The sequence below is a fragment of the Misgurnus anguillicaudatus genome, chromosome 12 (genome assembly GCF_027580225.2).
Source record: "Misgurnus anguillicaudatus chromosome 12, ASM2758022v2, whole genome shotgun sequence".
NCBI lineage: Eukaryota > Metazoa > Chordata > Actinopteri > Cypriniformes > Cobitidae > Misgurnus > Misgurnus anguillicaudatus.
Window position 1 is genome coordinate 8,440,739 of NC_073348.2, and position 16,868 is coordinate 8,457,606.

General features: G+C 35.9%; 1 long non-coding RNA gene across 2 annotated transcripts in view; it reads left to right on the top strand.

Moving 5' to 3' along the window:
- LOC129439378 (uncharacterized) overlaps window positions 1-16,095 on the top strand; it is a 51,444-nt gene extending 35,349 nt beyond the window's left edge. Inside the window, exons 2-4 of one of the 2 annotated variants that reach the window (XR_012372425.1) lie at window positions 14,414-14,507; window positions 14,607-14,738; window positions 14,822-16,095. This is a non-coding gene — a long non-coding RNA (uncharacterized lncRNA). Of the gene's footprint in view, window positions 1-14,350; window positions 14,508-14,606; window positions 14,739-14,821 lie in introns of those variants that run through there. The other variant, XR_012372424.1, reaches the window with a different exon arrangement.
- Window positions 16,096-16,868: the final 773 nt, after the last annotated feature.

Here is a 16,868-nt window from a genome sequence, read left to right on the forward strand (position 1 = left end):
CATGTGACTATTGTACGTGATCAAATTATAACACATGTGACACAAATTTGACAAAATTATTAACAAACCTCTTTGGGGGATGTGACTTCACTGACTGAAACGACAGGCTCATGGACAAGCTGCAAGACAGAAAAAAAGAGAAATGAGCTATAATGTGACTCAGCAGTAGACTTTACCTTTACAACACTTGTGTGTGTTTACTCATGGTTTATGAGGACACATGTGACTATTCTACGTGACTCAGCGGTAGACTTTAACTTTACAACACTTGTGTGTGTTTACTCATGGTTTATGAGGACACATGTGACTATTGTACTTGACTCAGCAGTAGACTTTAACTTTACAACACTTGTGTGTGTTTACTCATGGTTTATGAGGACACATGTGACTATTGTACGTGTGTGTTTACTCATGGTTTATGAGGACACAAGCCTTTCCGTATACTGTTAACACACAGGTGTTTTAACATGTTAACTGCGGAATCACATTTAGTAGGAATTACAATTTCACTTCAGATCAAATTATAACACGTGTGACACAAATTTGACAAAATTATTAACAAACCTCTTTAGGAGATGTGACTTCACTTCCTGAAACGACAGGCTCATGGACGAGCTGGAAGACAGAAAAAAAACAGAAATGAGCTATAATTTGACTTAGCGGTAGACTATAAGTTTACAACATTTGTGTGTGTTTACTCATGGTTTATGAGGACACATGTGACTTTTGTACGTGACTTAGCGGTAGACTTTTCCTTTACAACTCTTGTGTGTGTTTACTCATGGTTTATGAAGACACATTTGACTATTGTACGTGACTCAGCAGTAGACTATAAGTTTACAACACTTCTGTGTGTTTACTCATGGTTTATGAGGACATATGTGACTTTTGTACGTGACTTAGCGGTAGACTTTTCCTTTACAACACTTGTGTGTGTTTACTCATGGTTTATGAGGACACATGTGACTATTGTACGTGACTCAGCAGTAGACTATAACTTTACAACACTTGTGTTTGTTTACTCATGGTTTATGAGGACACATGTGACTATTGTACTTGACTCAGCAGTAGACTATAACTTTACAACACTTGTGTTTGTTTACTCATGGTTTATGAGGACACATTTGACTATTGTACATGACTCAGCAGTAGACTATAAGTTTACAACACTTCTGTGTGTTTACTCATGGTTTATGAGGACACATTTGACTATTGTACATGAATCAGCGGTAGACTTTTCCTTTACAACACTTGTGTGTGTTTACTCATGGTTTATGAGGACACATGTGACTATTGTACGTGACTCAGCAGTAGACTATAACTTTACAACACTTGTGTTTGTTTACTCATGGTTTATGAGGACACATGTGACTATTGTACTTGACTCAGCAGTAGACTATAACTTTACAACACTTGTGTTTGTTTACTCATGGTTTATGAGGACACATTTGACTATTGTACATGACTCAGCAGTAGACTATAAGTTTACAACACTTCTGTGTGTTTACTCATGGTTTATGAGGACACATTTGACTATTGTACATGAATCAGTGGTAGACTTTACCTTTACAACTCTTGTGTATGTTTACTCATGGTTTATGAGGACACATGTGACTATTGTACGTGACTCAGCGGTAGACTATAACTTTACAAGACTTGTGTTTGTTTACTCATGGTTTATGAGGACACATTTGACTATTGTACATGACTCAGCAGTAGACTATAAGTTTACAACACTTCTGTGTGTTTACTCATGGTTTATGAGGACACATGTGACTATTGTACTTGACTCAGCAGTAGACTATAACTTTACAAGACTTGTGTGTGTTTACTCATGGTTTATGAGGACACATTTGACTATTGTACATGAATCAGCGGTAGACTTTACCTTTACAACTCTTGTGTATGTTTACTCATGGTTTATGAGGACACATGTGACTATTGTACGTGACTCAGCGGTAGACTATAACTTTACAAGACTTGTGTGTGTTTACTCATGGTTTATGAGGACACATGTGACTATTGTACATGACTCAGCGGTAGACTTTTCCTTTACAACACTTGTGTGTGTTTACTCATGGTTTATGAGGACACATGTGACTATTGTATGCGACTCAGCAGTAGACTTTACCTTTACAACTCTTGTGTGTGTTTACTCATGGTTTATGAGGACACATGTGACTATTGTATGCGACTCAGCAGTAGACTTTACCTTTACAACACTTGTGTGTGTTTACTCATGGTTTATGAGGACACATGTGACTTTTGTACGTGACTTAGCGGTAGACTTTTCCTTTACAACACTTGTGTATGTTTACTCATGGTTTATGAGGACACATGTGACTATTGTACTTGACTCAGCAGTAGACTTTAACTTTACAACACTTGTGTGTGTTTACTCATGGTTTATGAGGACACATGTGACTATTGTACGTGATCAAATTATAACACATGTGACACAAATTTGACAAAATTATTAACAAACCTCTTTGGGGGATGTGACTTCACTGACTGAAACGACAGGCTCATGGACAAGCTGCAAGACAGAAAAAAAGAGAAATGAGCTATAATGTGACTCAGCAGTAGACTTTACCTTTACAACACTTGTGTGTGTTTACTCATGGTTTATGAGGACACATGTGACTATTCTACGTGACTCAGCAGTAGACTTTAACTTTACAACACTTGTGTGTGTTTACTCATGGTTTATGAGGACACATGTGACTATTGTACTTGACTCAGCAGTAGACTTTAACTTTACAACACTTGTGTGTGTTTACTCATGGTTTATGAGGACACATGTGACTATTGTACGTGATCAAATTATAACACGTGTGACACAAATTTGACAAAATTATTAACAAACCTCTTTGGGGGATGTGACTTCACTTCCTGAAACGACAGGCTCATGGACAAGCTGCAAGACAGAAAAAAAGAGAAATGAGCTATAATGTGACTCAGCAGTAGACTTTACCTTTACAACACTTGTGTGTGTTTACTCATGGTTTATGAGGACACATGTGACTATTGTACGTGACTCAGCAGTAGACTTTAACTTTAAAACACTTGTGTGTGTTTACTCATGGTTTATGAGGACACATGTGACTATTGTACTTGACTCAGCAGTAGACTTTAACTTTACAACACTTGTGTGTGTTTACTCATGGTTTATGAGGACACATGTGACTATTGTACTTCACTCAGCAGTAGACTTTAACTTTACAACACTTGTGTGTGTTTACTCATGGTTTATGGGGACACATGTGACTATTGTACTTAACTCAGCAGTAGACTATAACTTTACAACACTTGTGTGTGTTTACTCATGGTTTATGAGGACACATGTGACTATTGTGCTTCACTCAGCAGTAGACTTTAACTTTACAACACTTGTGTGTGTTTACTCATGGTTTATGGGGACACATGTGACTATTGTACTTAACTCAGCAGTAGACTATAACTTTACAACACTTGTGTGTGTTTACTCATGGTTTATGAGGACACATGTGACTATTGTACGTGACTCAGCAGTAGACTATAACTTTACAACACTTGTGTGTGTTTACTCATGGTTTATGAGGACACATGTGACTATTGTACTTAACTCAGCAGTAGACTATAACTTTACAACACTTGTGTGTGTTTACTCATGGTTTATGAGGACACATGTGACTATTGTACGTGACTCAGCAGTAGACTATAACTTTACAACACTTGTGTGTGTTTACTCATGGTTTATGAGGACACATGTGACTATTGTGCTTCACTCAGCAGTAGACTTTAACTTTACAACACTTGTGTGTGTTTACTCATGGTTTATGAGGACACATGTGACTATTGTACTTAACTCAGCAGTAGACTATAACTTTACAACACTTGTGTTTGTTTACTCATGGTTTATGAGGACACATGTGACTATTGTACTTGACTCAGCAGTAGACTGTAACTTTACAACACTTGTGTGTGTTTACTCATGGTTTATGAGGACACATGTGACTATTGTACTTGACTCAGCAGTAGACCTTAACTTTACAACACTTGTGTGTGTTTACTCATGGTTTATGACAGTGGTCTTCACTATTTTTTTCATGAGAGCCACACTGACAGGTCAGGGTCAATAGGAGAGCCGCCTTTACCACAAAGTATCAAAAGTTACATCCAGTCATAAAAAGCATGTCTGCTTATCAATCTGTCAATCTGTTGCAATGTAATAAATACAAGGGAAAATCATTCTTTATCATTAACAGTCAAATTTATAACTGAGACAATATGATTTCCTTTAATGACAAAAACAGGATTTTAAATAATGCTAAGCATTCTTATAATATGCTTATGCAGTGCCCCCCAAACCACCAGGGGGCCACCTTTCTCATAATTTTAATGCGCCGCTGCACAGAACGGTTGGCGAGTGACAATGACTGTGCTGCGAGAGCAATTCGAAAGCATAACATGCAGTCTTATCTCACGGTACTTTGATGTCATATGACGATCGCTCTGTGCAAGCGCTGCATGCGGTTGAACACGCTTAACGACATGCATCTTGATCTAATAGGTATGGTTTTCTAACAAAGTTAGCGTCCAGAGCAGAAAATACAGAAAAAGGGCATGCCTGCATGATCATATCACTGTATTATTTACTGCCATGCGAGCCACAAAATAAATCCTGCCGAGCAGCATGCGGCTCGCGAGCCGCGCAATGAAGAACACTGGTTTATGAGGACACATGTGACTATTGTACGTGTGTGTTTACTCATGGTTTATGAGGACACATGTGACTATTGTGCTTCACTCAGCAGTAGACTTTAACTTTACAACACTTGTGTGTGTTAACTCATGGTTTATGAGGACACATGTGACTATTGTACGTGTGTGTTTACTCATGGTTTATGAGGACACAAGCCTTTCCGTATACTGTTAACACACAGGTGTTTTAACATGTTAACTGCGGAATCACATTTAGTAGGAATTACAATTTCACTTCAGATCAAATTATAACACGTGTGACACAAATTTGACAAAATTATTAACAAACCTCTTTAGGAGATGTGACTTCACTTCCTGAAACGACAGGCTCATGGACGAGCTGGAAGACAGAAAAAAAACAGAAATGAGCTATAATTTGACTTAGCGGTAGACTACAACTTTACAACATTTGTGTGTGTTTACTCATGGTTTATGAGGACACATGTGACTTTTGTACGTGACTTAGCGGTAGACTTTTCCTTTACAACACTTGTGTGTGTTTACTCATGGTTTATGAGGACACATTTGACTATTGTACGTGACTCAGCAGTAGACTATAAGTTTACAACACTTCTGTGTGTTTACTCATGGTTTATGAGGACACATGTGACTTTTGTACGTGACTTAGCGGTAGACTTTTCCTTTACAACACTTGTGTGTGTTTACTCATGGTTTATGAGGACACATGTGACTATTGTACGTGTGTTAGGCTTGGGCGGTATCCAAATTTTGATACCATCAAACCGCCTCCCTATTTTACCCCGGTATACGGTATTACCGTGAATAATTATAAAATTATGACGTAAGGCTCAGACAGCGTCACCATAATGTTGGCTTGTGCCTAAACCCTTCAGAAACTGAATACCAAACACTAATACTGAAAAAAATAGCAAAATAACATGCACAACAATGTTAACAACTTTTATTAGCAACAACCAGCAGTTTATAAAAAAGTTAAATACAAAGGTCAAACAGAATTAACCAGTTGCTGGTTAAAAAGTGATCTCTTAATTAGGCTATTATAGACAGTGGACTAAACGCTACTACAGTTAGCCATCTCATTCCAATTTCCAGGATCTTTTTGTGTGAAGTGAACAAATCCCTCACACTCAATTTTTCATAACTCGCCTGTTTGTACTTATAAACCAATAAAAACATTTGGCGCAAGGTCAGGGCATTTGGGTTGTGGCGCGAGGTCACGGCGTTTGGTTTTGTGCACTCACATTGCATCAAGCTAAAATGTTATCAAAGCAAGACTTGAAGAAAATTGCTCAACATTTAAACCTATTTGCTGCACATTCCACCATATTTTAATGAAATAAAGAAATTCATCCTTCTGTTAACTTATATTTCTGCATATTCCAGCATATAAAATAAAAATATTTTTTGTAAAATCCAGCAATAAAATAATTAAAACGAAAGTCTTTCCTGGTTGTATTCCAAATTATTAACATTTACGTCTTTTAACAGTAAAGTGCAGATTAAGTTTTGTTTTTGTAAATCATTAGACATTTTTTACCACTTAATTAGGTTTTGTTTTGTAGAAAGCCTTTCTTTAAAGTGAATTTCGTTTTGTATAAATTGTGTCTTAATTTTAATAAATTTTTCATCAACCAATTGCATGTATTTAATAAATAAAAAGCAAATATAGTAGAGAATATAATAACCGTGACATGGAGGCACCGGCACGGCATTGTTCGCTTGCATTGCATTGTTAACTAGAAGGCACGGATCTCACCATAAATTAATGAAACTCATACATTAGCATTAAATATCTTTGCTGCATTCTTTCTAAAACAGACAAGGGCTTTCTCGCGGCTCGCATCAGCAGAGCATTGCATCGTCCATGTTTCACTTAACAGAAGTTGACACTTGTCTTTTTGAAAAATAAAAAAGTAATTATAATTATACAAAAGAGTTTGTATAGACGTTATTAGAAGGCACAGAGTGAGTTAGACCTGCCTAGTTGGCGGTGCGTCTTTTATGCATTCTGAAGGTGCCTGTTTTATCCATCGTGTTGCAGTCTATTAGGCAACATTCCGCATAAGATGCTTAGATTTGGAAATAGATTACATCTACATTTCAGTGCTAACTGATAAGGTGATGATGATCATCATCTTTCTTTATTATTTTTAGCACTACCTCAAACTTAAGCGGCTTCTCTTCGGATCTGTCATTTTCTTAAATAAGCCGCGGCAATGTTTCAAATGAGCTTCTAATGAGACAAACGCCTTTATTTTCCACGCGATCACCTTACTCAAACCATTTTGAAACTAAGGAGTCATTTGTCCTCCGATTGCATAAGCAGCATACAAGCTCGTCGGCGACGCGTTTGCGGGAATGATGTTTCGGATGAGCCGGAGGCAGAGCAGCAGAGAGATGCGACAGAGTTGCAAAATTGCAGGCGCGGCTTGAAATAGCTGTTACTTCAAACAGCGTAACATATTTTAAACTATTTGGTTAATGGCTCGATGGTAGGTAAAGAAAATTTTTAGATTTCGCCATCCCTAATTTAATATTTAATCCTTGTCTGCTATATAAGTTCATTGTTTTTTTTTAAATGCCGGTATGGCGGTATAGAAACTGATACCTTTGCTATTTTTAGATCCCGCGGTATACCATATTACCGTATTACCGCCCAAGCCTAACGTGTGTGTTTACTCATGGTTTATGAGGACACATTTGACTATTGTACTTGACTCAGCAGTAGACTATAAGTTTACAACACTTCTGTGTGTTTACTCATGGTTTATGAGGACACATGTGACTATTGTACTTGACTCAGCAGTAGACTATAACTTTACAACACTTGTGTTTGTTTACTCATGGTTTATGAGGACACATTTGACTATTGTACATGACTCAGCAGTAGACTAGAGGTCGACCGATTTATCGGCCGGCCGATTAATTGGCCGATTTTTTGGCATATTTTAAAAAATCGGCTTTGGCCGATTTTGCTGCAAAATTAGGCCGATTAACAGGCAGGCGCATCTGCGGGCACCTAAGCGCTGTTGTAGAACTCGTGACGCTGCCTCTTGCTGCAAGCAGATCGCTCCTGTCTCGTGTGTGTGCAGCCATGCCTTGTTCACAAACAGCTTTACTAAATGATGGCGGATCGCGCGAATTAAGCAGCCAGTACAACAGCGCGACGGGCTTATGTCTCGCGGTGCACTGTCCGTGCAGAGATTAGACTCATTTCATGTGAATAATGAGTGATGATGAGTTTTGTTTGCGTGACAGAGAGAGAAGAGCCGCGCGCGCACGCTTTCTGTCTCCCTGCTTTTATTACTCAAAACAAAACTGACTCGATGGCGAAAGGTCGGAAGACCAAATCATATCCACAAAGTAAATGTTTTTCGTGTTGTTACAGTAAGACTTTGTTTACAGTTTTGCGCTGCTCAGCCTGGATTAGAACACAGCGCGTCCGATTCGCGAACTGACTCCTTTGAACGGATTCGTTTGAATGAACGGTTGAAACAACAGATCTGTCCCAACACTAAACTCACAAGACGTCACTGTCAGCACAATCAGTCACTTATAGCGTCTCAGAAATGAGAATGTAAATGTGTTTAGAAAGATTTGCCCTAAATAACACTCTCAACTAAAAACCATAGACATTTACTATGTTAACTTTATGATGAATAAATATTTTATCAGGTCTACCAAATAAGGATTTTATCCTACAAAGCAATAAAAGCCATGGTAAAAAACTGATCAAAGATTATGACAGCAGAGTGTCAGGTAATATCTGTGTCTGATAAATGCATGGTGCAAAGGAGGTTGTAAAACTCTTCAGAAAGACCAGTCATATATTTTTAAATACTTTGACTTAAATAGTGAAATTTTTGCATTTAAAATATCTGCTAATAATGATGAGAACATTTTGATTATTATGTACATATAGAAAATCGGCCAAACATATCGGCCATCGGCTGCCCTGATTTCTAAAAAATCGGCATCGGCCAGAGAAAAAGCATATCGGTCGACCTCTACAGTAGACTATAAGTTTACAACACTTCTGTGTGTTTACTCATGGTTTATGAGGACACATGTGACTATTGTACTTGACTCAGCAGTACTCAACGAAGTAAGAGAGATTTATGGGTAGGGCTGGGTATTGGCAAGGGCCTCCCGATACAATACGTATCATGATACATGGGTCATGATACGATACGTATCACGATACAATACAATACGTTGCATGTTGCGATACATTGCAATACTTTTTCAAGCTGAACAGCTCTTTGAAAGCTGCAGGTATTTTTAAATTTTCTGCCATTTTCTCACTCCCTCTAACTTCTGAGACATCACGATAGTTAGCTGTATCGATATTTTTGCACAGCCCTATTTATGGCCAACACACACACAAAGAAAAACTTACCTTTGATGGGATTAATATATTTTCTGGTTATGTTGTCTTTGTCCTTGCCCTTTTGTTTATGGATTTCTGCATCTTTCAGAGGATTTGGTCCTCTTCTCCGATGACTCCGAATCACTACAAAATATCATGTCAAGTAAATCTTTACAGATAAACAGTATAATTTTAATAAAGTGCTTAAGTTGAGAGAATTTGGTAATGCTTTGTTTCAAAATGGCTGCTTTTTCATATTCATAGTTACTAATATAAAAGATTTCATCATTAGCTATAAGTTATTCTAACTGAAATTGACACTGCATATATTTATTTAGTTGAATCAGTGTTTGTGAATTCACAATAGCATTATGCATTATTATAATTTTTAATTAGGGCTGCAATAAACTATTATTTTGATAATCGAATAATCTATCGATTATTAGACCATCAACTGATCATCGATAATTTTGATGACTAATCAGTGCGTTTTGAACTATTATTCAGCTTTTTTAATCAGTTAAAGTTACGTTTTACATATTCTTACTAATAATAAATGAAAAAGAAAATCACTTCAGCATATGAAATAGTTGTTTTAATGAATTTTGGGCAGGTCATTCTCTTAAGTTTTCAGATTTGTGTCTAGATCAAATTATACACAAATGCTTTCTAAGCATTGTTTAAATATATTTAAAAATTAAAATAAACAAAAACTGAGCAGCATTACAGACAAAATATTTTTTAACCCAAACATCTCTTGTCAGCAGTATTTAGAACCTATTTTCTAAAACAGACTATAGTATCTAAAAGAGTTACTACAATAACACTATTTATTATCACTATCCAAACTCCTAGGCTCGATAAAGGCTTTAATCTTTCAAAAATAAATCATCACATTACTGTAATTATATTGGTAACATTTTATAATAAGGATCCATAAATCATGAACTGATGTAAATGAATTCTCACTGAAATATGAAGTAATGCTGAGCATGTACTAGTTATAAACTAATAATGAGTCATCATTAACTATAACATAACTCAACACATAAATTCATTGTTTATTAATTCATTAACTAACAACTAAAAAACATGTTATGTTGTACTTAATGACGAATCCTTATTAATTTATAATTAGTACATGCATTACTCAGCATTAGTTCAGGCTGAAGTAAAAATAAGTTCATTATGATTCATGGACCCTCATTATAAAGTGTAACCATTATATTATTAATGTTATTATTATTATAGGTAGTACTGCATTCTCATTTATCTAATAAAGAGATTTAGGGTATTACCTCCCACCTAAGTGCTCCAACATGCACCATGTGCTCCCGTGAAAGGCAATATCTGTCTTTTATGTATTACACACGACAGCATTATTGGTTTTTAAGTGTTGTAAAACTTTCATTTGCACTTCGCCATAACCTGCGCTGTGTTTTTTCATCTATCTTCTTCTATCGCAGATTTGTTAGGGCTGCATTACACTCTAGCGCTACAGCGTCGTAGCGGTCAAATCACGATATTACATGCATTTATATTTGTTTAAGTCTAAATGAGATGAAAACGACCACTCGACAACAAAGATATGTGTCGACAATTTTATTTATTGTCGGCGTTGTAGACTAATCGTTTCATGGTTTTAACATGTAATGCAGCCTTGGAAAACCGTCTCATAATGCTTAATGTTTTCTCATCCTTGAAATTCGCCATATTCGCCATGTTTTATGGTTACTGCCACGGGCAAAATCATGTAATCAATGTTTTTTTAATCGAGGTCTCAAATCAAATACAGAAATCGTGACATGGTGAGAAAATCGCACGCTCCGTGGCCAGGGGAGCGAGAGACAATTGCCCCGTGTAGAGTTCACCTCAGCCAGCTTCGCTCAAACCGCGTGAACTGCGACATTAGAGAAAATTGTGCTTACTCAGATGTCAAACTACTGTATTATTAGGAGTTTGTTAAATGATCAAATAAAAAAATATATCGCAGCATTGTTTTTTTTTAGGCCCCGTGACATATTGGCAGTCTGCTGTGCCCAAGGCCACTTTATTTTACAATGATATACTGTATTTCATTCAAATTGTATTTCTTGAGTTGAGATCTACATCATCTTTGCGTCTCAGAGCTTATTATACATTAACGTTACAGTGCTACACGCCATTGCTAGAGTTTTAAGTTATTAAATAACATCAAATGAACATTTGACAATTGAAACTAACTACGAGTTTCAACTATTTGTAAAAAATAAAAGATATTACTTACTTTTATCCCCACAGATCCAGCTGCTGCGTTTGTTCTGCTGCAAATCTCCTTGAATGTTCCGTCAATGGCACTTGGCGCGAATTTGTGTGTAATCTGGCGCGAATATGTGTGTAATATGGCGCGAATGTGTATACCACGCAATACCAATTACCACCTACAGGGGCACTGTTCCGAGTTCACACATACACATCATGGTTTAAGAGGACCATGGTATTAAACGTTATAAAAAAGGCAGGGAGTGTCATAACATTAAAATAGCAACAATACTTAATAAAAGTAGCAATATAGTAAACATATAGGCATTAATAGTTTTTATAATTATTATTAGTCAATAATTATAACAATTCAAAGTTCCAGAATTACGAGACCACAAAAAATGGTCTCATAAACCGAATGGTCTTGTAATGCTGGTATGTAAACCTGAAAATTGGTCTCATAAACCACATATGCCTACACACACACACACACGCTAACAAACGTGGCACAAGCACACACACACACACACACACACACAAACAAACGTGGCACAAGCACACGGTCAAGCACACACAAATATAGACAGTCACACACACACACACACACACACACACACACACACACACACACACACACACACAAATATTACTTGATTGAACTTGACAAAGTCATTGAAGAATGGGGGGGTTAGAAAATGGGGAGTGTGTTCTGTCTCTGCCGGTTTCATGGGTGCCTGTAAGTTGGAGGGTATGCCAATGTTTTACTTGGGTTCTGACATATGAATGTTTTTGAAATACAACTGTTTGCACTATCAAAATTTTGATCCAATACATCACAGTTATTTTGTTAACCAACAGAATAAAACACTATTTGGTTATTGTTACTTATTGCAGTCAGTGCTGGGCAAGCTACTTGGAAAATGTAGTGAGCTAATCTACCAGTTACTTCACATTAAATGAAGCTTCACTACACTGAAGCTACCCCCCTGGGAAATGTAGCAAGCTAAGTTACATCAATAGTAGCTTGCTACATCCAAGCTACTTTTTATTTTTAACCAGTTTTATTATGTAATTATTTATTCAGTTTCAATTTATCATTTGGTAATTATAGGCAATACAAGCATAATGTAGGCCTACAGTTGGTACTTCACATTTTGGGGCTGTTTGCTGGACTCATCCTACTCCCAGAATAAAATGCATGTTTGAGCTGTCTTTATTCAAAAACACCTTGCCCTGAAGGGTCTCCAACGTGGGCCCGCAGGCAGCAGGTAGCCTGCACAGAGTCTGTGAGGTGCCCGCCAAAGCACATTGTATTAATAATTTCAATTGTAATATTTATTACAAGTTTTTATATTAGCTTGGCTTGATGACATAACCCAATCAGAGGTAGAGCACGAGTCTTCACAGAATGCGAGTGGTAATGTTTTGTATGAATGAAGGCTGCACAACTCGAAAATACGGAACAAACGACATCCTGTGTCGATTCAAATGACGCGCTTATTCTCAAATTCAGGACGACTTTAGAAATGTTTGGAAAATTGTAGCTTGTGTGGAAGCTACCTCACTACTTGGTCAAAAAAAGAGCTTAGCTACTGAAAAGCTATTTGATTTAGAAAGCAGCTAAGCTACCGCCAAGCTACTGAAAAATGTAGTTAAACTACTAGCTTCGCTACTTGTAGTGAAGCTACTGCCCAGCACTGATTGCAGTGCAATATTATTTTTTGTTCAATACAATGCACTACTGTATTTCATTCCACAACCAAGATTTTCAAAATGTTTACATGGTGGAATTTTTGTGTAAGTGCTGTTTTTGATACTTTTGTTGTTGTTGTTGTTTCCTATGTTAGGATCTCTTGCTTACGATATATGTGTTTTTTAATAAAGTTGTTATTGATCCTTGTAAACTGATGTGCGTCTGTATTTCTCCTTTATGTCATGAAATATTCAACAGGTCTTGATTAAATGCAATAAAATATTAGCTAACATATAATAATTGATATAGTTTAGGATTGTGTTTGTTAAATACATCATCCTACTTTGTCATTTCCAGTCAACTATATTACTTTTGTCAACTATGATACTGGGCTGTCAATTAAGTTACCATAATGTTTTTTAAAAAATATATGTATTTCAATGGTTCCCTAATCTCCAAGTAAATATTTAAAAACTGAGTAGCTGTCAAATATATACCTCAGCATAATTTAATCTAGAAAATGATCATGAATCAAGCAGTTTGGAAACAAAATATACAGACTCGTTACTTCAGTACTTGAAATTTGGGGTTTTAATTGAACAAAATGTGTATTTTCTTAATTAATTGAGTATTTTAATTGGAAAGGTAGGTAAATAGACACATATTCTTCCAAGAGTAATGATTTTTTTAAATGTCTTCCATTTACATAAAGTTAAAACTTATAGGTTTTGTCCGTAACATAGTTGACCAAATAATGAGTAAACTTCTTGTTTTTAAAACTAAATATCTGAAATCAATTATGCCTGAGCTTGGCAATTACTAAAAACAAAACATTTCAGGGATGATTTATCAGGGAAGATAATAATATTTTGTAATTAAATATATTTTGTTCCCTGAATTATTCAGACTCAAAATCTCCCAAAATTATATATTGACCCATATCAATGTGTAGAGCTAAGCTTGCAAGCTAATTGTTTTGTGTTGTAATAATGTATTTCATAAACAACGTACCATATTTACACACGTGTATGTTGAATTATGCAGACTATCGTTTTTTATCGATGTTTATTTAGACGTGTTTACAAACTTGCTAAGCTGTTCCAGCTAAACTGTTACCGGTAAAGTTTGTTCTCATGATCAAACTCAAGAAACTCTAAGTACAGATGATTTGTTTAACGTTATATGTATTTTACTGTTGTTTTTACTTGAAGCTTTCTTAGATTTTGAAACGAAGTAAACACGTAATGTGTGTTGCTAATGTTGTACCATGTTGTAATACATTAACGTTTTAATGAATAATCTAACGATTTGTTATCGTTGTACTCTACTGTTATAATATGTCTTTTTGACTGAATACATGTTTGTTTTATTTGTCTATATCCTAGATTCGCAGCTGGACACATCCTTCTACACTGTATGCTAACATGCAACATCATTACACACAGTACAAGGAGTCAGACTGGCATATGAGGAGCAAAGGTGTGTAACACATATGATGTATTTAGCTAGTGAAACCACTACCAGTCTTAAATGTATAACTGATGATGACAATGTTTTTTTTTCTCTGCATAATCATAGGAACCCAGGCAGTAGCATCGTTTCACAATGTTTCAATCACCATCATCAGTGGATGCCTTTGCCGTCCGTAGCCTGAGATTTCAGATTTGCAGCAAAAAAATTGACTTTCCCATTTATTGGAATGCTGTGCAGGTATTTAAGTATTTTAGTAACTGTCTTAAATAAAGTAGTATTTACTTTTACAATAAATGTATTGCTTGTTTATATTTTTACAGGTTGTACCTTGCAGCCATCCATTACAATGTCACCAAGCCGTAACAAAAGCAGGAGAGGGAAAGTACAAGGCTATATTCCCAAAACACACAGGTGACATACTGTAAGCAGTAATGTTTTATTTCAAATACATTCATAATTAAAAACTTAATGTATGAAGCAGGGAAATAAATGATCAAAACAAAAGATTTATTGACTGCAATAATTTGTACAGTTATGTGGATGATGTGATCAGGCTTGGGTTTGATGAGGTATTTGAAGATAAGCTGAAGGAAACCCCAATTCCAATGGAACTGGCATCGAGAAAACATATATAAACATATATGTTTCAATATAGGTTTTACATATATGTGACATATATAAAATTGGCCGTTTTCCTATATTATATGTACATATATGTACATATATGCACATATATGTTAACCTATATATTGGCAAAATTATTAAAATCTGTAGCTGCTAATAAATTAAACATAAATAAAGGTCCAATCAATGACAGTCTGCACCTGCTGGAGCCAGGATTCAAACATCCAACCTTCCGATCACAAAAAAAATGCAATCCCATGTGCCACTGCTGGGATTCGAACACCCAACCTTCCAATCATTAGACAACTCACTCTACCATCTGCACTACTGTCACTGTTAAAGAACTTGAAACAGTAGCTGTTAAATTGTAAACCATTTTGTTATACATGTCCTAGACAGACCTTGTAAATGTTTTAAACGTGCAGACATCATAACTTTTCTCCCTGTAATTGCCATACACTCTTAAAACGAATGTGTTAAAATAACACATCTAATGTGTTGTCCTTCACAACTCTGTGTTGTTTTTGTGACAACACACTTTGTGTTGTTTTAACACATCTTGTCCCTTTTCTTTATTTAAACTCAAAATCAATATGGAATGACACATAGTGTGTTAAATAGGATTAACACATCATTTCATAGAGTGTAGTTAAATTCCATAAAATGCCATTTACATGTGACACAAATTTCATGTGTTTGCACATACATAAGTTCTTGCTTTTTTTTGTTAGTTCTTAGTTATTGCCTTGATAATAGAAAATATGAGCTGGGCATGTATGACATTTGCCAAAGTGAGATATGAGCTAAAATGACCAGATCCTGCTTTATAGGAGACATAACTTATAGGGCTCATATGTGGATATAAAGAAGCAATACAGAAGACCTATATGGCCTGTATATGCACATATATGCACCTCAATTTTGCATATATGCAGCATATATATTATCATATATGGGCATATATGCTGTATATGTGCATATTAGCTGCATATATGTGCATATTAGCTGCATATAGGTTTCATATATGTGCATATATATTATTATATATGCGCATATATGCTGTATATGTGCTGCATATATGTGCATATTAGCTGCATATGTGTTTCATATATGCGCATATATATTTTTATATATGTGCATATATGCAGTATATATGTGCACATAAGCTGCATATAGGTTTCATATATGCACATATATCCACATATAGGTTCTTTCCATGTGGGACAGTTTGAGAGACCTTCAAAGGAGGACGTGATTGCATGCCATCTTCAGTGCAGGGGTCGTCGGAAGCCAACATTCTGATCAGGAAGCTCCAAGCATATCTGGAGAACAACACACGACAGGATGATAACCCTAAAGTGTCGTCTTAGATAGCACCAGCTGACAAAGCTTTGATATGCCATTTATCTGAATAGATAGCTGTAAGAAGTGCATTGAACAATTTTTGAAAGAAGAGCACAATATGGTTACTAAAGTATGTTTATTTGTATATTGTTTAACATTTAAATATATATTTGTAATAAATAAACTTTTGACTGACTACTATATTTTCTTTAAAGTTGCATCTTTTGTTCTTTTGGGTACTTTGTTTTTATAATAATACTTTAGTGTTATTGGTTTAAAAATGTAATAAAACTTACTCTAGTCCTGCACCTCAAAGGCTTATTGTCGGTACAATAAATGTTCTGTGTGTAGGGATTTATAGCCTGGGTGCCAGCCGATCTTAGCCCCGCCCACAAGAGT